Raw genomic sequence first — 21,898 nt, 5'->3', positions numbered from 1 at the left:
CGCGCGCCGCGCGCCGTGACGCCGTCTCGCGTTCCACCTGCCCCGTCGCAGACACTGCCCGCCGCTGCTCGCTTTCCTTCTGTCCGTCTGTCCGTCCTCTCTGACGGCTGCCGCGACCCTCCCAGCCAGGATCTGTCCCCTGAGTTACGGCGACACTGGTCGCGTAATTTAATTCCGCGGCGGAAGTGTGTGCGCCCTGGGGCCCAGTGCCGCCATGAAAAATGTAACGCGTGCGGCAGGTAGAGCACACCGCGGCGCTGGGGCTGCGCCGGTGATTTCTCGCCCGGCTGCGGCAGTAATTCTGCTTACCGGGAATAACGAGTGGCCCTCGCGGCCGGGTCGAGCGCCACGCCCACGCCCGCCTCCACGGCACTCCTTTATATCTGCAGGTGGCGCGCACTGATTCCTGCCCGGAGCTGTCAGAGCGCAGGGCAGCTTCCTACCTCCACTATTATCAGTCCCTGTTGCTCCATGGTGCACAGCAGATTCACATCACGCCAGCTAACCGAGGTACGTAAAGGGAGATGAAAATGTAAAACTCGTGAGGGACTGGAATGTGATAGTAGGGCAACGAGTAGGAGAAAGGGTTACCGGAGAATACAGGTTTGGTAGTAGAAATGACAGAGGAGACACGCTGACTGAGTTCTACAATAGATTTCAGTTAGCAATAGCGAATACTCTGTTTCAGAATCAGAAGAGAACGAGGTGTATTGGGAAAAGGACGGCAGATACGGGAAAACGCCTATTACACTACCGGCCATTAAATTTGCTGCACCATGAAGATGACGTGCTACAGACGCGAAATCTAACCAGCAGGAAGAAGATGCTGTGATATACAGATGATTAGCTTTTCAGAGCATTTGTAAGTTGGCTGTTCAGGTTTTTATGTTGGTAACGTCACGTAGCGCTATGTATGAAAATCACGGACTGTGCTTTGTGCAGTCTGTGGCTGGTTTGCATTGTTGGAATTTGCTATTGTAGTGTTGGGCTGTTGGATGTGAACAGCGCGTAGCGTTGCGCAGTTGGTGGTGAGCCGCCAGCAGTGGTGGATGTAGGGAGAGAGATGGCAGAATTTTGAGAGCGGACTATTTGGACGTGTGTCCATCAGAGACAGTAAATTTGTAAGACTGGATGTCATGAACTGCTATATATATTATGACTTTTGAACACCATTAAAGTAAATACATTGTTTGTTCTCTATCAAAATCTTTCATTTGCTAACTATGCCTATCGCTAGTTAGTGACTTCAATAGTTAGAATCGTTTATTTAGCTGATGGCGCTCGCTGTATTGCAGTAGTTCGAGTAATGAAGATTGTTGTGAGGTAAGTGATTCATGAAAGGTATAGGTTATTGGTAGTCAGTGCCATTCTTTTGTAGGGATTATTGAAAGTCAGATTGCGTTGCGCTAAAAATATTGTGTGTCAGTTTAGTGTTGATCAGAAAAGGTAAAGAGCGAAATGTCTGAGAACGTTCAGTTCTGCTCAGCTGTTTGAAAATCAAATAATGTAAGAGGATTATCAGCACAGTAATTCATTAATTTTTCTAAGGGGACATTTCATACATTCACACAACGTTGGAGCCGGTGCAACATCTACAGCGTGCTGACATGAGGAAAGTTTCCAGCCGATTTCTCACACACAAACAGCAGTTGACCGCCGTTGCCTGGTGAAACGTTGTTGTGTTGCCTCGTCCAAGGGGGAGAAATGCGTACCATCACGTTTCCGACTTTGATAAAGGTCGGATTGCAGCCTATCGCGACTGCGGTTTATCGTATCGCGGCATTGCTGCTCGCATTGGTCGAGATCCAATGACTGTTAGCAGAATGTGGAATCGGTGGGTTCAGGAGGGTAATACGGAACGCCGTGCTGGATCCCAACGGCCTCGTATCGCTAGCAATCGAGATGACAGGCATCTTAACCGCATGGCTGTAACGGATCGTGCAGCCACGTCTCGATCCCTGAGTCAACAGATGGGGACGTTTGCAAGACAACAACCATCTGCACGAACAGTTCGACGACGTTTGCAGCAGCATGGACTATCAGTTCGGAGACCGTCGCTGCGGTTACCCTCGACGCAGGCAGGAGCGCCTCCGATGCTGTACTCAACGACGAATCTGGGTGCACGAATGGCAAAACGTCATTTTTTGGGATGAATCCAGGTTCTGTTTACAGCATCATGATGGTCGCATCAGTGTTTGGCGACATCGCGGTGAACGCACATTGGAAGCGTGTATTCGTCATCGCCATACTGGCGTATCACCAGTCGTGATGGTATGGGGTGCCATTGGTTACATGTCTCGGTCACCTCTTGTTCGCATTGACGACACTTTGATCAGTGGACGTTACATTTCAGATGTGTTACGACCTGTGGCTCTACCCTTCATTCGATCCCTGTGAAACCCTACATTTCAGGAGGATAATGCACGATCGCATGTTTCAGGTCCTATACGGGCCTTTCTGGATACAGAAAATGTTCTACTGCTGCCCTGTCCAGCACATTCTTCAGATCTCTTACCAATTGAAAACGTCTGGTCAATGGTTGCCGAGCAACTGGCTCGTCACGATACGCCAGTCACTACTCTTGATGAACTGTGGTATCGTGTTGAAGCTGCATGGGCAGCTGTACCTCTACACACCATCCAAGCTCTGTTTGATTCAATGCCCAAGCGTATCAAAAACGTTATTACGGCCAGAGATGGTTGTTCTGGGTACTGATTTCTCAGGATGTATGCACCCTAATTGCGTGAAAATGTAATCACATGTCAGTTCTAGTATAATATATTTGTCCAATGAATACCCGTTTATCATCTGCATTTCTTCTTGGTGTAGCAATTTTAATGGCCAGTAGTACAGATTACATCATGGTTATTCAAAGATCCCGAAATCATATACTGGATTGTAAGGCTTACCCAGGAGCTGAAACAGACTCAGATCGCTCTGTAGAGCGATGAAAAACAGGCTGAAGTGTGGCTAGTCGTTAAGGATCAGTGCACAAGGAAGTGCTATACCGAAGTACTAAGGAATGAAGGCACACACTTGAAGATCTCTAAGGCTATAGGTACAGCGATAAGGAGTAGCTCATTAGGCAGTTCAGTTGAAGAGGAATGGACATCTCTAAAAAGGGTATTCACAGAAGTATGAAAGAAAAACATAGGTAGGAATAACTGCGAAAAAACCATGGGTAACAGGAGACATACTTCAGTTGATAGATGAAAGAGGGAAGTAAAAAATTTTCAGGGAACTTTAAGAAGACACAAATACAAGTCACTTAGGAATGAAATAAATAGGAAGTATGGGGGCGCTAAGACGATTTGGCTGCATGAAAAATGTGAAGAAATCGAAAAAAAAAGATTGTTGGAAGGACTAACTTTGCATAAAGGAAAGTAAAAGTAACCTTCGGTGACGTTAAAAAACTAGGGTGTTAACATTACGAGCGCAACGGGAATTCCACTGTTAATTGCTGAGGAGAGAGCAAATAAGTGGTAAGAATGCATTGAAAACCTCTATGAAGATCTATATGATGTGATAGAAGAGGAAGCAAGAGTTGATTTAGAAGAAATAGGGGATCCAGTATTAGAATCAAAATTTAAAAGAGTTCACAAAGACTTAAGATCAAATAAGCAGAATAGAGAGATAACTTTTCATCAGAAATTCTAATATCTTTTGGGGATGTGGCATCAAAACGACGATTTACGCTCTGTGTAGAATATATGAGTCTACCGATATACCATGAGACTCTCGGAAAACTATCATCCACACACTTCCGAAGACCTCAAGAGTTGACAAGTCCGAGAGTTACCGCACACTCAGCTTAAAAGATCATACATCCAATTTTATGACAAACAAATATACAGATGAATGGAAAAGATAATTGAGGATGTCTTAGACGACGATCAGTCTGGCTTTGGGAAAGATAAAGACACAAGAGAGACAGTTCTGAGTTTTCGGTTGACAATGGGACCAATACTAAAGAAAAATCAGTACTCTTTCATAGAATTTGTTGACCTGGAAAAAGCATTCGACAATGTAAAATGGTGCAAGATGTTCGAAATTCAGAGAAAAATAGGGGAAAGTTATAGAGAAAGTCGGGTAATCTGCAATATGTACAAGAATAAAAAGGGGATTAATAAGAGTGGAAGAACAAGAACGAAATGCTCGGATTAAAAAGGTGTCAGACAGGGATGTAGTATTTCGTCCCAACTCTTTTTATCTATATATTGAAGAAGCAATGACGGAAATGAAAGAAAGGTCCAAGGCTGGAAAATTTGGAAATTTGTCATAAGGTCTTATCGGACCAAACTGCTGAGGTCATCGGTCCCTAAGCTTACACATTACTTAATCTAACTTAAATTAACTTACACTAATAACAACACACACAACCATGCCCGAGGGAGGACTCTTACCTCCGACGGCGGTGAGCCGAGCGGACCATGACAAGGTGCCTTGGACAATGCGGCTACCCTGCGCGGATTACAAGCGTGGAATTAAAATTCAAGGTGAAAGGTTATCAATGATAAGATTCACTGATGACATTGCTATCCTCAGTGATAGTGAAGAATGGTTACACGCTCTGCTGAATGGAATGAACAGTGTAATGAGTACAGAATATGGACTGAGAGTAAATCGAAGAAAGACTAAAGTAATGAGAAGTAGCAGAAATGAGCGATAAGGATTGATGAGGTTAAGGACTCCTACCTAGGCAGTGAAATAACCTGTGGCGAACGCAACAAGGAGGACATAAAAGGCAGACTAGCACTAGCAAAAAGGGCATTCCTGGCAAGAGAAGTCTACTGGTATGACACAATGACCTCCATTTGAGGAAGAAATTTCTGAAAATATATGTTTGGATCTCACACTGTATATTATTGAAACATGGACTATGGGAAAACCGGAACAGAAGAGAATCAAAGCATTTGAGATGTGGTGCTACAGCAGATGTTAAAAATTAGGTGCGCTGAGAAGGTAAGGAATGAGGAGGGTGTCCCAGGATCGGCGGGGCAATAATATGGGGAAAACACTGACACGAAGAAGGGACAAGTTGGTAGGACATCTGTTAAAACATCAGGGAGTGACTTCCATAATACTAGAGGGAGCTGTAGATGGGGAAAAACTATACAGGAAGACAGAGATTGGAATAAATCCAGCAAATAAATGGGGACATAGGTTGCAAGTGCTGCTCTCAGATGAAAAAAAAGTTGCCACAGAAGAGGAAATCGTCGCGGGCACCACCAAACTAGTCAGAACACTGATGACTCAAAAGGCCCTAAAATGAAACAGCTGCTGTTCTCGATTTGATGTCGTTTACATCCCACAGACGTTCACATCAGTGGCCGATAACTATGAACTGGCTCCTCTAGAATACCGTAAAAGTGATGATGTGTCTGCAACCATCAACTACCAACTCAGATGGGATCGTATTTACGATTGGAGTTCACCCCCTCAGCGTCAGTTAAGCCCTGGAGATTGTGTTCTGAATCACAGAAACTGGCTGCAATATAATAACATCAAAACGGCGGCTGCAAATGTTGCTTTTTTTTACATCTCATGGGCACAGTCAAATAAAATTTATTACAAGACATCGTATTCGACTTTGACTTTATAAATTAATTAATTCATAATTGAAAATTCAGGCTTTTGTGTCATTTTCATGTGGTACTGCAACAGATTTTGCTTCAGCCCCTGTCATATTTCAAAATCCTCTAGGATGTATACATTTCATCATCTATTTTCTCTTCATTGTCATTTCATTCACCTCGCTCGATATGGGTTGGTGGTGATCTGTCATAGGATATATGTCACCGCTCTTCAACCATATGGGAGTAGAAGGTTTCAAATATTTTATAAAATTTGACGCAGCGATGGACAAAATGAATGTTGGGCGTATTGAAAGGTATAGATTCGGTTGCATAATTTAAAATATAAAAGGCGGATTTATTGGTTGAGTAAGACACTGACACTGATGAAATGGCAAAAGAATGTTTCAAAAAAGATAAAATACAGAGGAATGTTAATAAAGTAAAAAGCTGGTGTGTTGACTGATTAAGTTAGAGACAGACATAAGTGAAGTGACGAATGGGAGTAGATTAACACGGAGAGGGATATCCTGTGAACGTAGCAGTTTGGGTAATTTGTAGGAGGGCGTTGGTGTGGGCGGATGTTTGGGTTGATTTGGTTGATTTGGTGGAAGAGACCAAACAGCGAGGTCATCGGTCTCATTGGATTAGGGAAGGATGGGGAAGGAAGTCGGCAGTGCCCTTTTTAAAGGAACCATCCCAGCATTTGTCTGAAGCGATTTAGGGAAATCACGGAAAACCTATATCAGGATGGTTTTCCGTGATTTCCCTAAATCGCTTCAGGCAAATGCTGGGATGGTTCCTTTAAAAGGGCGGAAGTTTGGACGAGGATTTCTGGAGAGTGAATTGGGATACCGTTGCAGACGAAGCCTTATGGGTGGGTGGAGAGGAGTGCAGAGGAGGGGAACCCAGACCGGGAGACGTGGGGTGGGTTCTGTTTAGATCTGATAGGATGAGAATCGAACAGTCTCTCTCTGTTTGTCGGAACCAAACACACCGGGTCTGCTACCTGGGGCGTGACTTTGGATTGGACAGTCCACAATTTTTGGAGGGAAGCAACGGTATTTCTCATGCCTGGGAAGCGACAGTAGGTAACTTCCTCTTTGATGGGCGGACAGAAAGGCGAATTTCACGCTCAACCACCCTCAGGAGGAACCTGTGACGACCTCTGGCACCACGCCTTTGTCAAGTATATTAGCTCCAGAAATTATCCACACGATGCATTTAGGGACTCAGGATCATTTCCGCGTAAACCAGCTGCCACCTAGGAGGGCCTCGTTCTTTGCTATTGATATACCGTGAAAAGCCGTCTGCTGACCTTATGGTACTGCCAATCCGTCCAGACCCTCTGCTTTCTGGCGAGCAATCGTATACTTGCCACTCCCAGCAGAGTTTACCAAACTCACACAATTAATATTGCATAATCACGACAGAGCTGAAACAAAGTCGCAAAGCAATATGTGACAGTCACCTCAGAAAATGTATTTGCACATGAGGATACTATGGCACCAGAGTCTTGATCTCATGTCACATTGGCAGATAAAAGTAAACCACTCCTGCAATTGAAGAAAATAAAAGGAAATGATTGCTCATTCCGTCTATGACGGAATACATACTAATCTGCATGTAAGTAATTTCGTATGGCATGAGTGGCTGGAAGCCCCTCAAAAGCGATTTTCAGCTGCCTGTTTGCAGGTTCATTCAACTGGACGCTACTTCATCGACTTGAGCGCCTGTAACACTTCCCAGTAAATCTACTAGGGAAAAGGGACCTATAGTTTAACGGGGAATCAGAACCACGTGTCGCTGCTAGCATATCTTCAGGTCACAGGGAGGTGAAGGTTAGCTCAAAGGCAGGCTGAGGAATTACGGTGTCTGACCAGATTTCGATCCCGGGACCTTAAGGTCTCCCCTCTCTAGGGCTGCACTTTACCAACAAACCAGTCCGCCCCGATAGCTGAGTGGTCAGCGCGGCGGAATGCCACGCGAAGGGGCCTGGGTTCGATTCCCGGCTGGGTCGGAGGTTTTCTCCGTTCAGGGATTGGATGTTGTGCTCTCATCATCATCATCTCATCCCATCGACACGCAAGTCGCCGAAATGGCGTCAACTAAAAATACTTGCAACTGGCGACCGTTCTACCCGACGGGAGGCCCTAGCCCCACGACATTTCATTTCACCAACAAACCACCAAGCACAACTAAACTGGCCACTGAATACGTAGCGCAAACATCCCTTTCCTGTCTCATATATGTATATATCCCTAATCCATCGCGTGACAAATAGACGCTCGTGATAGATGAAAGGGTTAGGTTGCTCCATCTTGCAAAGGAGGATACTATAATTGATATAAGTAAATGTGTCTAACGTAAATTGTAGGATCCAAAAACGTATTTTAAGTCCTTTGGGAGGCTTCAGAAAAGAAGAATCATCACGAATCCATGAAATCTCAGCAAGTGAAGACCGTACGGAATTATGGCGTACAGAACCCAATAATTCTAACTAGACGGCGAATCTCTATGGAAACGAAAGTATCATCCTCAGGTAAGTGCAGCGTATCCGCAAGAATTTCAGTTTTAGAGATACCACATGTAATCAACAGCACTATTAATCTGTTTTCTACCAGGAACATCTGTAATGTATAAATGCAGGTTGAAGTGACAAATGAAAGTTTATACCAAGGCCGGGATTCGAAACAAGACTCCTGTTCACTAGGCAGGTCCGCTCCGCTAACCACTACACCACCCTGGCACAGTGGCTTTTCACAACTGCACGGACTAGCCTAGCACGTCTTCCTCTTCAATCTAAATGCCCAGTCACTCTTCATCCCACATGATATATCCCCTGAACTCGAATAAGCATTTCAGAGGCTTTTCAGCTGTATTGGAATAACACCTCAGCATGGAATAGAACGGGCACTGTGCCTGAAAGGCTGGCATAGATGCTTCTATCAAATGAAACTGTGTGGTTCCAGAGTTCTTTTCGAGTTTCAAAAATATATGACATATATAAGCAGACTGACGCGAGAAATACGTCTGAAGAGAATCTGCTATGCTGTTTGAGTATAGGGGGAATACCAAGCGGGCTGAGGCGTGAATGGGAATTTGGATTGAGGAGGGAGTCGTGGTAGGGTAGTCCGTGAAACTGTCCAAAGCCACTGTTATGTCTTATACTTCTGTGACAGTGCAACTTTTGTAGGAAGAAAAAAATTCCTTTGCAGTTTTTAGGAAGATATAAAGCAGCTGAAATTCCAATAAGCTCGGATTCTGTTGTAGCCATTTGCTGCAAACAGCATTCGCGCATTATTTCGCAGAACATTTGCCACCGAAAGCTCACAACACCTAATGCTGCAACTGCACTGTTGATAAGTTTTTCTCGTTGATCTAATGGCACTGTGGGTCACCTAAGCAATACAGAGTAAGTAAGGTGTCCGATGTGTACGAAATTCCGATGGTCGATCGTTGGGCACATACATGGTGTAACAGGTTTACTCTCTCTTACCAGTTAGGTATGGCGAGTTGTTATTTTGCGGACAATATTTGGTTTGCTACATTTGCTGATGAGCATTAATCAGGTACTACTGCTAACTCAGTAAGTGCATTTTCAAAATTTAATATTTGGTTACTATGGTCTGTCATTACTAAGCTACTAAACTCCCAAGTATGTGTTAGCTAGAAATGTTTCAGAAAGAGGCTTACGGGGCTATCTTTCCAATTTAATTCCTCTTAACCTTCTGCAGAGGTTATTGCTGTGTAGGTATATAAGAAAAGCTTTGGTGAAGTCTAAAGTGTTCAATGTTTCGAATAAGAAGAGTAGTATCTGGCAGTGATTGACAGTAACTCATGGAATAGCAGATGAAAAAGAGTTTACCAAAGGTAACGTAAGTAACCGAAAAAATAGGCACAAAGTTACAGTCAGACATGAAGTATCAACTCACCAAACATATTCACATTATCGTCATTTAGTTGAATATGTCAAGCTACAAGTACCTGATAATGTACAAATGGTCTTCGATAGCCCTGTGATGTAACACTGTTTATAGGCATAATTCTCGTGGATTAGTCGTCACTTAAAATGTTAACATTTCACATATATGAATAAAGGAAACCCACTGACGATGGCACAAAGATGTTGAAATATGTTTGGCTCTACATGAAAGAACAGTGTTTTCCACGACTAAAAACACGGCCAGTGTGAGAGCAGCAAATCTAAATGATGAATAAAAGTTTTGTTTTCGTTATCAGTCTGTTGAAAATTAAGACTCTTTCCAGCTGCCGCTGTTTGTAGCTCTTCCCGTTACTTCATTCGTGTTTCAGTTTTGCCTCTAAAGTGTTCAATAATCTCTTTGCATCTGTCAGCTGAGAAACATTAAGAATTTTAATGAAAAGCATTGCAGCGTACTCAGATTTTCTTTGATTATTCCGCAGCGAGTAGTCTCAAAGTTCTACACCACAGTAGTCGAACTCCCTTCAAAACTTGCCAATTCGTAACAGACTTCAGACAACGTAGTTAATTAAGAAAGTCCTTGAAACTTGCTTGCTACCCGGCTGTCGGTCCCCTGAAATATTTAGCTTACTTTCACAGCAACCAAAACCATCCACATGATGCACTGTTATTTAGAGTGTAGCGAATGGAGACTAGTTTATTCTCTCACAACACTCTGAAAGATATCCATGTATTAATATTCATTGGCTGTGGGTATACTGGCAGCTATTTGTCGTTACTCCACATTTTATTTATTTCTAAACTCTAAAATTGTTATTATAGGAGAACAGCAAAAAGGTTCCGTTCAGGGGTGTTGCTTCAATGTATATGCGACGTAGCACGACTCCGACGTGGGTATACAAGCACCGACATATAGGCAAGGGATTAGTCTGGCATTCGTGTTTTTCCGACATGGGTGCAGTAACTGCGGAAACACGAACTACAGCGAATTTATTACCAAAAGTGTCAAAACAGGTCAAACGGGCTGTTAATTTTTCTAGGCTGCCGCAGGACCAACACCGGAAAACATCCACGAGAGAATGACGAATGTGTTATGGATAGTGCAACTGTCGAAAAACACCGTTGTGGAATGGGGTGCCAAGTTCGTGTGATGAAACTTCCTGGCATATTAAAACTCCAGGAGTGCTAGTTCTGCAAGGTCCGCAGAAGAGCTTCTGTAAAGTTTGGAAGGTAGGAGACGAGGTACTGGCATAATTGAAGCTGTGAGGACGGCTCGTGAGTCGTGCTTAGGTAGCTCAGATGGTAGAGTACTTGCCCGTGAAAGGCAAAGGTCCTGAGTGGAAGTCTCGGTCGGGCACACAGTTTAAAATCTGCCAGGAAGTATCATATCAGCGCCCACTCCGCTGCAGAGTGAAAATTTCATTCTGGAGTTTCCGTGATGGTACTTCATGGTAACGCACGTCCCCGTATCACAAATGTTGTAATGCGGAAGTTACGCCAGCACAAGGGGGAGAGACAACAGCAACCCCCCTATAGTCTGGATCTCTCCCCATGCGATTATCACGTCGTCGGTCCGTTAAAAAAGACATTGTAGGGTCGACGATTCCTGCCAGACGAGGATGTGCAGTAGGCACTTATGGACTTCTTCACGCAGCAGGACAAGTTGTTTTACCAAACGGTTGTCTCCAACCTGATGCCTCAGTGGGATGATTGTCTGAGTGCTCATGGCGATTTTGCCTGATTGACAGTGGACTGTACGGCCTTTGAACGGAAACTTTTTAATCGCCCCTTATATTTATACTATAAAAACTTTCCTAAACATATACACAAATGTGCCAATATTAAACTGTACAGTGCATCACAGGGAATGTTATTTCGTTCTATGCTTAGTCATATGACGTAGTGTCATTAATTTCTAATGCAATGACATAGGATGTTTTCCATAATTGGGCCTCATTAATTACAATTTTAGTTAAATGCTTCATAGCTTGTTGCGTTTCTGGCACCCTAATATCTTATTTCGAGCCTGTGACAATGGGGAAGTGAAAACTTCTCTAAGTACGATTCACTAGAGCCAAGGGCAGCTTTATTTGGACTTATAATTAAAGCATATAGAACTGTCAGGTCAACTAAAAATGCATTTTACACACTACATAGTTGATCTGTTTTCGTAACCACGACCCAGTGGGCAGTTATATTTGTCACAAATAATCGACGGAACCTTTGTTCCACCAATAGTGAAATAATTTTATCACGCATTCTAAAGAGCTTTGTCCCATACTAGTAGCCCTATCAATACTGCAATCATGCACTGCAAACACCATTCACTATTTTGAAATGACGCATTTTACCATTTTCCTCTCACTTAAGTTCCTTCTGTGCATCGTGGTTTGGCATGAAATGCTCTTAATATTTATAAACACATATTCTGTTTCATGTATCATTTTCGCACTAACTTTTATGACGTACAAATATGAAACTAATGCCAACGAAGAAATGATGTAGTCAAGATGCGCCATCTGTTGATAGTGTTTACCTAACAGGCACAAAAGGCCGTGCCGAACATTCCATTTTAAGTTATGTCCATGTTAGGTCATCATATCTAGTTCCTGCTGCTTTTTTGTTTAACTTCATGGTTATCCTGACGATTTTTGACGTACTTATGAAATAAATTTCCTTTACGTCTATGGTTACAAATGTTTTGTCATCAGACTATCGGTTTGTGTCTGTAATTACCATCTTCAGATCCGCAGCAAAATATGAGAAAAAGATAAATACACTAGCTGATTGTTCTTCCCTTCCCGGCCCTCTTCGGCGCGCCCCCCCGCCCGTCTCTCCACTCCCCCTCTCTTCCGCCCTTTCCTCCCTCCCTCCCTCCCTACCCCATCTCCTTGCGCCTGGTAGATCCTCCGTTTTGTTCATCGTCATCAATGTGCTACGTCAGTGTTGTGTTTGGTGCTGTTCTCCTGTGCGCCGAGAGGTATGATTTTAACTGTGTGCTGGACTTGAACATTGTGTTACTGTCAGTGATTTTTATGTGCTACGCTCTCCGTCGATACTTTTATGATCCTGTCATACTTCGCCTTGTGTTCATTTAATTGTCCCAGTGTGTGATTTTATGTGTGCGTTACCTTTTTACGGTTTTTATCTCCATTTTAGAGTCGCCTCTTTTTTCTATTGTCTTCCATAATGTTTCCCACTTTTTTATATCTATGCACTCCGTATTTTCTCCATTATGCTATTTTTAAATGTCTTCGATTGCATGTTCTGTCTTTCGGCTGAAGAGCAGCGCATATGCTGCTGCCAGCCCGCCCCGATGGGGAATTGAAATACAATAAGGGAAAAAAAGCTCATGTCTACAGCTTAAAACAGTAAAATAGAGCATAATGAAAAGAACTACTGACATACATGTGCGTCTGTTGGCATAACTGGGCATACCTGTTTTATAAAAACATGTCCTAATGTACTGGAGCCATTGTGGCATCGTCAAATGGTAAACACAAAATCAGCACCAGCATCGTCAAATATATATATATATATATATATATATATATATATATATATATATATATATATATATAACGGCATATGCAAGAGTCCCCTTTTCAGCAGCACTACTGTCCAAAAAACCTGCCGTACAATAGCCACAAAATGTTTGTGTTGCAAGTTCACCAGATGTCGCTATTGCAGGTATACACATGTTCTTTAATGATTAAATGAACAACGTAAAATAAAGAGTGATACAGTCGGTAAAGTCTGCAATGGGCTTACAAGGTGTAAGAGGCATTACAGTAAAAAAAAAGGGATGAAATAAAACACGATAAAAGCTAGAGTGTTAAAACGGGGAAGAGTTAAGAGACAGTAATTGACATACGCTCAAGTCACAATATTATAAATAATGACATAAATAATAAACAGATATTAGAGTGCACAGAATATTATAAAAACTACAGAATAAGTAGCTAACCAAGCCACAATGAAAGAAAACAGACTGCCTCGCATAATCAGCACCCTCTGTTAGCATTAAAGCCAGAACGCCGCATAGGCGAGAAGTGGTAAGAGGAACATAACCGCTAGAGGGCCCCTCGTACCCTGCGGCACGCCGTTGCAAGAGAAGAATGATGAAAGTCCGTACAAGCGCAATAAGCGTATTATGCAAAGAGAGAAGGAACAAGGGGGGGGGGGGAGAAGCGAAACTCAATAAAGGAGGAATCGAAACTCAATAAAGGAAAAATAAATGAATAAAGTTGTGTTTTGTCAAACAAAGCAACGTAGGTAATGAACACGAAGCCTCTCAGCATTTAAGCAGTGTTATGGGTTTTGTTGTTTTAAGACTTATGAATGTCAAGCTGCTTTAACAAATTAACAGCACGGCCTTTTTGCGTCCTGTGGCGAGTAAGCATTCTATTGTCAATGTTTCATATAGAATGACCAGTGTCGGATAAGTGCTGTCTCAAAGCAGTCTTGTTCTGTGGCTGTGTATATTTTTAATCGTTAAGTTAAAAGAGCGGCTCGTTTCACCGATGTTAATAATTGTCACACTTACTGCAATGAATACTTTATACTCCAGAGGCATCAAATTTGTCGTACGTCCCTTTTATTTTATGTTTACTCGTAGTTTTAAGGTGTTGTTAAGCTGAAAGCCACATCTGATATCGGATTTCTTAAAAAAATTCTAATTATAGGGACATTTTGCCGTTACATTTCACAGCAATGGCTTTCGTTTCTTCCTTACTGGTTCTATTTTCTGTGTAAGTATATATGTGTGTGTGTGTGTGTGTGTGTGCCTGATGGTTGTTATACGTTTCTTTAGCCTACTGTAAGGGCGCGTGAAGTCAATTACAGAATAGCCGTTAGCTACTGCAATATGCTCTAATATGCTCAGTTCTTTACGTTCTTCGCTTTCAGCCAAAGGTAGACGACGGAGCTGGTGAATCATGGAGATGAAGAAGGTCTTTTTATATCGGGGAGGTTGACATGAACTGACATTGATGATACTGTATGTACAAGTAGGTTTTCTGAAAAGCTTATGTTTGTTGTCATCTTTCCTAATAGTAAGGCCAAGGTAGTTAATGGAGCTCTCTTTTTTAACTTCAGTAGTAAAAGTTATTTTTGGGTGCATGGTACCTGTTGCTTGGGCAAATGCTTTGACTTCGCTGGTGTCGCCTTCAATCAGTAATAAATTGTCGTCAACGTACCGTTTATAATAAATCGTTTTATCTTAGAGCTGTGGAAACTAGGCAAAAAATATCTGCTAAAGAACCACCAAGACCATTACCCATTCCAAGCACGTCTTTTTGATAATATATTTTGTCAATGAAGTTGAAAAAATTGTAAGTTAAGACAAATTCTAGAAATTCAATTAGTTCTATACACTCTGCAGTACTAACCTTGTTATGGGATAGGAGATTACTTCTGATAATGTCAATAGTTGCTTTTACTGGGACATTACTGTTGAGGTTTCTTACATTCAAGGATGCTAATGTCGCATTATTTGGTATATGTATGCCCTAGATAACACAACACAAACACGTATGTCTCTCCGCGCGATCTCTGATTTCCCTCATTTTATTACAATGATCTTTTCTCCCTTTGTAGGTCGGCTTCAAACATATATTTGCGCATTCGGAGGAGAAATTTGATGCAACCAGTGACTCCTAAAAACCAGCCCTACCAAAACTCAGGAAATAATTATAAGTCGAACCACCAGCAGTGTCCGTCCTAACGACTTTTGCCTTATCGTTTACGACCGTCCTGTCCAGTTAACTAATACACTAAAATCCCTGGGACTATCAAGTCACATCTACTAACCATTCAACAGAAAGCCCATAGTAGAAAAAATTACTAAAACTGCTAAGTAGCCTAACATGGCGATTACACACTTCCACAACCCTCCAAACCTGTAAAGCTCTGACCCGGCCCATCCTCTGTTATGTCAATGTGGCACGTACTTTGGCTCCTCCCTCCTTTAATCAGGCGCTACAAATCCTCGAGCGGCATGCAGTCAGCCAAGCCTTTCGGATCCGCTTACCTTTCCTCTCCCACATCCTCTAACGGCTTATAAAATTCCCCTGCCTACACTTCCATCTTGAACATCTCCAAATATCCTACGTTACCCGTAAACTCGACATTACCAACCCCCTAATTTACTCGCTGTCCACCGATCCCGGTACTCTGCCGCGCTTCTACCACCATATTCCCCCAACATTACACCTCCGCACCCTCCACATGCTCCCCAACGAAACTGTATTCGCATTCTCTTACGTGACCATAAAATCCGCCTTGATGTATACCCGTCCTACTAGATATAGAACATTCCTACCAACAACCCTTGTCAGGGCTCCTTTCCCTCCAATCCTTTCCCCCCACTTCCTAAGTCTGGGTTCGGAACCGCATCCCTCTCAACTCTTTCCCCATACCGCCTTCAAACACCCACCCACAAAACCCCCTCCAGTGCGCTACATTTAAATGCTCCATTCCCATGATACCCTCCACTCAACTAGGTATCTAATTTAGCCACTCACCACGTCGGTCTTTCCGTTTTACCTTATGCAACTGCCTATCTGTTTTTATATATTCGTGTGCGACACTCAGTTTCCATTCATCTGCGTCTATATTTTAATTAATCACCAAATTAATGTGTTATATTTTAAATTATGCAACTGACGATCCTTTTTTTAGTGCACATGACGTTAATTTTCGTCAATCGCCATGTCCAACTTTTATTTACGTTTTTAAAGTTTTGTTCTCATGTGGCTGAAGAGCGGTAACTAGTGTTCTCTGGCAGTCCACAGCTTGTCCATGAACGGCGGTGGATGGGGGAGGATGAAATAACAATAAAGAAAAAATGTAAACCATGTAACTTTATATTTATTACTGTATTTTTATCAGGTCATATGAAGATGGGCTGAGCTAATGGCGAATAAGATAAACGAGTCTAAAAATGTTCATGGTAAAAAAAAAAAAAAAAAATCCGCTCATTTGTAAAATACTTTATTCATCGAAATCTTTCAAGAAAGAAGTCGCTATACACTACCACGGTTTCAGGGTCTTAGCCCTATCATCAGGTGTTTCTGAAATTTAGCAGTTGTAGGACGTCATGTCCATGCCCTAACCACTAGCAGCCAAACATATACCGTAAGTGGGCATCAAACAACATTCAAAGTTGTTGAAGGTATTTTGCGATGACTTCAACAAATCTCATTTGTTTTTGTCGAAAAACTCGGGCTATTCTGTCGTCTCAATGCATGGAGGCTTGTCGATATCTTAGTTGTTCATTGATTTCTGATCGCGACGAATTGCATGTGGATGTTATGATGAGGTCAGGTCATCCATATTTTCACATGTAGATCTTGACATCTTGAGTGTACTCGTGCATGTGTCTCGCATTTCCTGTGCATGATGAGGGTAAGATTACCATTGTTCCAATGTCGTCAATGTTTCCGTCATTTATGATTACGACTCGAAGATGCATTTATTCTTCCGTGCATAGTTTCTTCTGATTCAGTCTTATGTAAAGCATGCGTTTCGTTTCTATTTTTTATTTCATATCTACCAGCAATTTTTGGAATAAACTGAAAGTGTTGTGAGAGTAATTTTATGTTCCATTGTCTCTGATCATTAAACGGTAACCATAGAACTTCTTGGAAGTGACTTTTTTGTTTGTCTCTAGACATGTTTCAGGTTGGACTTGTTTCATACTGAAATCATATCCGTCCTTTCCGTGCTGAAATATTAATGGATATTGGAGGCTATCATTAGAATGGTGTGTTTCTCCAATACGTTGCACTCCTCCTCTTTTCCCTTGTACAATTCTGTCACGGCTTGTGATTTCATTGTTCTCGATTCCGATGGCGACTTCGTCTATCTGCGGTTTATTAAATCGCCTTTCGTGTTCTCCAGGTGGTCTTTTGTCAGTTGGAATTATAATTTAATAGTTATTAGAAATTGTTCGGTCTAGTGCTTTTTTGAATATGTAAATCAGTTGACTGTGTTTGTGTAATATCCTTTGTACATCTTCGATTACTTCTCGTCTCAATCCAGTGATATTTTTGCATCGTTAATCAGTGTCTGTTTCTTCATTTCCGATGAAATACACTTGCAGAAATTTGTGGTCTTTGTTGGGTAGTGGTAGTAATAACCCCATGTTGTGATAAATTTGTCCTTGGATGGAAGAAACATTACCGATTTCGTCTCTGTTAGTAGTGATCGAAGTGACACCGAAAGAAGTCATTTAGAAGCAGGCGTTGCACGCAACAGAATACTGGTGATTCTCTAGTAAAGTCTCTCGCGTTGCAAAATTTTCAAATGTTTTCCATTTTTACTGATTACGACGTGTTATATTCTTATCCCTGATCGTAGTTGTTACGTTGTACTGTTTACTTGTCCTCTTCCGCATTTCTCGAAGGGCGACATTTTCGTGGACGCCTTGAGTTGTCAGTCTTTTTGTCAAGATTGTGTCGCTATCCTTGAGTCTTCAGTCAGTTAATTTCGTTGCTCTTCGATTTCTCTTCTTCTCACGGTGCTGACTGTCATTCATTGGGAACTGAAACTTGCTTCGCGGTCTTCGCCTGTTTCGTTTTTTCGCTCTTCTTTTTGTTTTCTCGTTTTGCATTAGAACTTCCAAGATCTCCTCCCCTTTTACCTTTGGCCATTGTCTAAAATATAAATCAAATCAACTTTTTACTAACAAATACATTTTGTACACTTTACACATTTTATTTTCGATTTATATTCAGTCCCTCTATCACTTTGACTAGTCACACTTCACTGTTGGTTTTTATTCACTCACTGCACTACTTTTTCGGTTCTTCCCTTCGTCATCGATAAGAAATTGACGGTCGAACTCACGACGGGTCTTGATCTACACAACTGGCCATTAAAATTGCTACACCTAGAAGAAATGCAGATGATAAACGGGTATTCATTGGACAAATATATAATACTAGAACTGACATTTGATTACAGTTTCACGCAATTAGGGTGCATACATCCTGAGAAATCAGTACCCAGAACAACCACCTCTGGCCGCAATAACGGCCTGGGCATTGAGTCAAACAGAGCTTGGATGGAGCGTACAGGTCCAAGTGCCCATGCAACTTTAACACGATACCACAGTGCATCAAGAGTAGTGACTGGCGTATTGTGACGAGCCAGTTGCTCGACCACCATTGACCAGACGTTTTCAGTTGGTGAGAGATCTGGAGAATGTGCTGGCCAGGGCTGCAATCGAACATTTTCTGTATCCAGAAAGGCCCGTACAGGACCTGAAACATGTGGTCGTGCATTATCCTGCTGAAATGTAGGGTTTCGCAAAGATCTAATGAAGGGTAGAGCCACGGGTCAAAACACGTCTGAAATGTAACATCCACTGTTCAAAGTGCAGTCAATGCGAACAAGAGATGACCGAGACGTGTAAACAATGGTATCCCATAGCATCACACCGGATGATACCCCAGTATGGCGATGACGAATACACGCTTCCAATGTGCGTTCACCGCGCTGTCGCCAAACATGGATGCGACCATCATGATGCTGTAAACAGAACCTGGACTCATCCGAAAAAATGGCGTTTTGCCATTCGTGCACCCAGGTTCGTCGTTGAGTACACCATCGCAGGCGCTCCTGTCTGTGATGCAGCGTCAAGGGTAACCGCAGACATGGTCTCCGAGCTGATAGTCCATGCTGCTGCAAGCGTCATCGAACTGTTGGTGCAGATGGTTGTTGTCTTGCAAACGTCCCCATCTGTTGACTCAGGGATCGGGACGTGGCTGCACTATCCGTTACAGCCATGCGGATAAGATGCCTGTCATCTCGACTGCTAGTGATACGAGGCCATTGGGATCCAGCACGGCGTTCCGTATTGCCCTCCTGAACCCACCGATTCCATATTCTGCTAACAGTCATTGGTTCAAAATGGTTCAAACGGCTCTGAGCACTGTGGGACTCAACTTCTGAGATCGTTAGTCCCCTAGAACTTAGAACTAGTTAAACCGAACTAACGTAAGGATATCACACACATCCATGCCCGAGGCAGGATTCGAACCTGCGACCGTAGCGGTCTCGCGGTTCCAGACTACAGCGCCTAGAACCGCACGACCACTTCGGCCGGCGAACAGTCATTGGATTTCGACCAACGCGAGGAGCAATGTTGCGATACGATAAACCGCAATCGTGATAGGCTACAATCCGACCTTTATCAAAGTCGGAAACGTTATGGTACACATTTCTCCTCCTTACACGAGGTATCACAACAACGTTTCACCAGGCAACGCCGGTCAACTGCTGTTTGTGTATGCGAAATCGGTTGGAAACTTTCCTCATGTCAGCACGTTGTAGGTGTCGCCACCGGCGCCAACCTTGTGTAATTGCTCTGAAAAGCTATTCATTTGCTTTTCTTCTTCCTGTCGGTTAAATTTCGCGTCTGTAGCACGTCACCTTCCAGTGGGTAGTCCCAGAAGTGGTTAATCCCAGAATATACCAAAAAGGCTACGAATGATCCACAATGTTTCACAACGTTCCAAAATATTCGAGAATGTTCTGTAATGTTCCACAATGATCTGTGATGTTCCAGATGTTCCCAAACATTCTGGAATCTTCCCGAATGTTCTAGACTATTTCCGAACGTTCGAGAACATCCCATATCATTGTGGAACACTCCGGAACGTTTTGGAATGTTGCGGAATGCTTTCAAATGTTCTCGAATACTCTCGAATGTTCTGGAATGTTCTAGAAATTTGTAGAGGGCGAAACTTCCCAGCCCTCGTATCTTCAAAAGCAGACCTTCCGGTAAAAAAGCGAACTTCTTCATGCATGGGGGATAGAGGGCTACCACACCATACAACTCCCTTGATCGTACCGGGACACGTCCCACAGTTATAGCGGCACGCACCTTGTCCTCTTACTTTTATGGTATTATTGAATGGTAAAACCTCGCTTAGAGTAGTGCATCAATACATCCTACGCAGAGCATCTGGCATAACAAGTCAATTGAATGTTGGCCGTTGTTCACATTATGGGAAAAATATCCCAATGATGTAAGACTCGTCCTTAGTGCGCTGTTTTCGCTGCCGGCCGTGCAGAGGCGGTGGAACTGGAGTACTAGGCTGTTGGTGCTCTCCGTCAGCGCCCGCACCCGAGCCGCTCTTCGTTATTTCGCCCTTCCTCGCCTGCTCCGTCTTTCCGTCATCGCTGCTGCAGCAGCAGCACTCACGTAGAACTAAAATTAGGCACCGTGCCGGTTGCTTATCGAGCAGCGCGCACCATTTCCCAGACGCTTAATTAAATCGGGTTTCAGCGGCTGAATTTATCGCGTCTATTCTTGTGTCGACACGGCGTGTCTACTTTACTCACGGGGCGCATCAACAACACGTTACTCCATGAATTCTTTCGAAGTGACTTACTACAATTCTTGTTCTCTTCCGCCTCGAAGTTTTTTGTGTTTTCTCTGTCCGACCTCAATTCTTCTCCAACACTGAGTGGAAAATAAAAAAAATAGCATAATTTATAGGAGCGTTTGACGAAAGACTTCGACGCAATTTGAAGGGAGCAAGGTTTATTGGAATAAGTGCCTGATTCTGTTGCGAAGAAGGGCTGAATGATGTATCAGGATGTGTGGTAATCTTATATAGAATCGCCTATAGTGTCTTCTTCTACGATAAAGACAGATGGGGCCGTGAGGATAGATTGGTCGATATTTCACAGTAGGTATGGATTCCGGACATATCGATACTTGAACTTTCCTTCTTGATTTAACCAATACTATACATTTGACTTTTTTGGATCATGTGTACAAAGATAATACCTTTTTAGGTTGAGCATAGTATTCTCAGCTAACGCCACTCCTACTACTCTCTTGTTTATATCCTTTTGACCACTTCTGCAAACATTCCATCTTGCCTTCACCAGACTCGTTAAGTGCTGTACGGCGTCCTCACTTGCAGAGCATTCTTGTAAACTGTGAGGCAAGTTACAGTTACTCAGCTGTAAATGGAACAAGGCAGGTAAAAATTCTCTCTATTCAGGTTGTATTATCCCGGATACGACGGCCACCGCTATCAGTATGTGTATCCCGCTCCCTTCAAGAAAGCCATGGTATGTGGATTGGACTAAAGTAGACGGCACATTCTGCCACAGAATATATGTCACAGACTTCCCATCTTGACCTTGTGACTCAAGAAAGGAATATTCGTTTCGTGCTATTGCTACCATCATAAGAAAGTCACTATTCGTATCTGGAAATATTAATTACCTACTGTTTCGCTATCAACCTCATCATCGCCGACGTTTAAGAGACGACATTGTGCGCATACAGAATGGTATGAAACCGTATGAAAAGCTTGTAAGAGTGTTGCAGTGTCGGTTGTGCTGAGAAATAATAAGA

Source organism: Schistocerca americana, chromosome 6 (assembly GCF_021461395.2).
Source record: "Schistocerca americana isolate TAMUIC-IGC-003095 chromosome 6, iqSchAmer2.1, whole genome shotgun sequence".
Taxonomy (NCBI): domain Eukaryota; kingdom Metazoa; phylum Arthropoda; class Insecta; order Orthoptera; family Acrididae; genus Schistocerca; species Schistocerca americana.
This window is presented reverse-complemented; position numbering follows the sequence as displayed.